The sequence below is a fragment of the Pteropus alecto genome, unplaced genomic scaffold (genome assembly GCF_000325575.1).
Source record: "Pteropus alecto unplaced genomic scaffold, ASM32557v1 scaffold388, whole genome shotgun sequence".
In the NCBI taxonomy this organism is placed as follows: Eukaryota; Metazoa; Chordata; class Mammalia; order Chiroptera; family Pteropodidae; genus Pteropus; species Pteropus alecto.
In genome coordinates, this window is record NW_006441398.1 from 211,840 (window position 1) to 213,820 (window position 1,981).

Consider the following 1,981-nt stretch of genomic DNA (forward strand, 5'->3'; position numbering starts at 1 on the left):
TTTGGAAGTCCCACCTTAAGTCTAACTGGAAGCCTTACCATCTAAACTGCCACCCAATCCTTACTGGGGGAGGGTCTCCTGGTTCCTCCTATATTCTCTCTTTGGATTTTCAGGTCTCTTCTGACAGGAGGGAAGGGGAGCCCTCCGATGAGGGAGATACTCTGGAGAGGGAGGGAACCCCACTAGGTATTCTGGATGGTTGATGAAACCCCCAGACTAAAACAGTTGTCAGGGGCCCTTGCCTGCATGAGTGAGGGAGGGGGCACTCCAGCCCCTAGGTGTGTTTGTGAGGAGGGGCCCTAGATCTCCCGACAGAAAGGAAAGGTACCCAACCCCAAGGAAGGAGGCAGCCGGGGGCGCCTCGAGGCATGGACCCGCCCCCACCGCGCCAGGTCCGTCCAGGGGCGAAGTCCGACCCAGGCCCTCGGGCAGGCGGGGACCTGCTGGGCTGGGTCGGGCCGGGCCGGGCCTGGTAGGACGCGGCCCCAGCGCCATTGGGTGGGGCCTGGCCAGGCGGCCATGAGAGCCCTGGGGGCGGCGGCTGGGGCTGGTCGGGACTAGCCGTCCGGGGGCCCGGGCGCGCCCTGGGACCTGGCAGATACCCGGGCTCCCGGCTGCTGGCTCGGGGGCCCGGGACAGCGCAGGCCCCACCCCTTCCTGTGCCCTTATATGGGCGTCGGCGAGAGACTCCGGGGACCACCCCGCCCCCAGCCTGCACTCTGATACCGGCCTGTTGCCGTGACGACCAGGCCTTGCCACTTCCCCCCCATCTGTCGGGCCAATGGAATCGTCCCCGACTGCCTTCCTCGGAGATCATCCGCGGGAGCCGCGGGCTGAACCATTGCTGGACGGGGGAGACAGTGACTGGAGGCCTCTGCGGCTGGGGTCGCACCCTGCTCTGCGCCGGGGTCGCGCATCCAGGTTCCTCTTCCGAGACGCGGAAACCGGCCGGGCCGAGGGCGGGGCGCACGATCCCGTAGGATCTGAGTGACGGAAGCAGGGCCGGGCTCCTTCCCCCAGGGCTGTTGCCACACTTCCTGCCGCGGAGCTCTTCCCCGGCCTGTTTCTAAGGAAGGAGTGGGGTTAGAGTCGACCGCACCCCGGCCGTCGGGCTGAGTCCAGGCACCAGAAGCCGACACGGTGTCCGTCAAGCCCAGGGTCAATGGGGGAGGGCTTTGGATGGAGACGGTATACAAGAGCCTAGACGTTACCCACAATCACGGGTGCGCCAATCATGAAAGACCCAGTAGTCCAAGTCCCCACGACCTTCACAGATACCCCTTTGCCTCACATCTCAACCCGGGCCCTCTGTCATTGTCATCTCAGCTCTGAAGGTGTGCCTCAACAATAATTCTCCATCAGAGCTTCGCAGATGACCCCAGTGACCCCAACCTGTGACAGTGCCCCCCTACATCGCCTACTCCAGGGTATCATCGTCCTCCCTGGAGCCCCTCTCTCTCCCCCACATCTCTCTGGCTCATTGTACCCCCTCACTCACTTTCTGCATATCTATATTCACCCAATTTTTTCCTCTTCCCTTCAATGGAGGATCTTCAGTCTCTCCCATAGACTCCAGGACCCTTACTCATTTCTTGCATAATGGATCCTGAAGCCCCTCCTGTGTACCCTTTTCATCTCCCCCCATCTTCTCATTTTTCCTGGGTTCGGTCCCTCCCATGAAAATTCTAGTTCCTCAGCCCCTCTGTACTCGGGACCCTCACTCAATTCCTGAGTCAGACGTCTCCCATTTACGCTGCTTAACCCTATCGTCTCTCTTTTATGGGGTCTTCCAGTGTCTTCTCAGCCCTCCAATCCCTCTCGGATACTCTGGGTTTCTCAAGCCTTTCTGTGTATAACCTGGGACCACCCCCCTCCTGCACACACAAGTACACACACACACACACACACACACACACGCACACACACACACGCACGCACACGCACACACACCCACACAAACACACCCGCAAAAACACGCAAC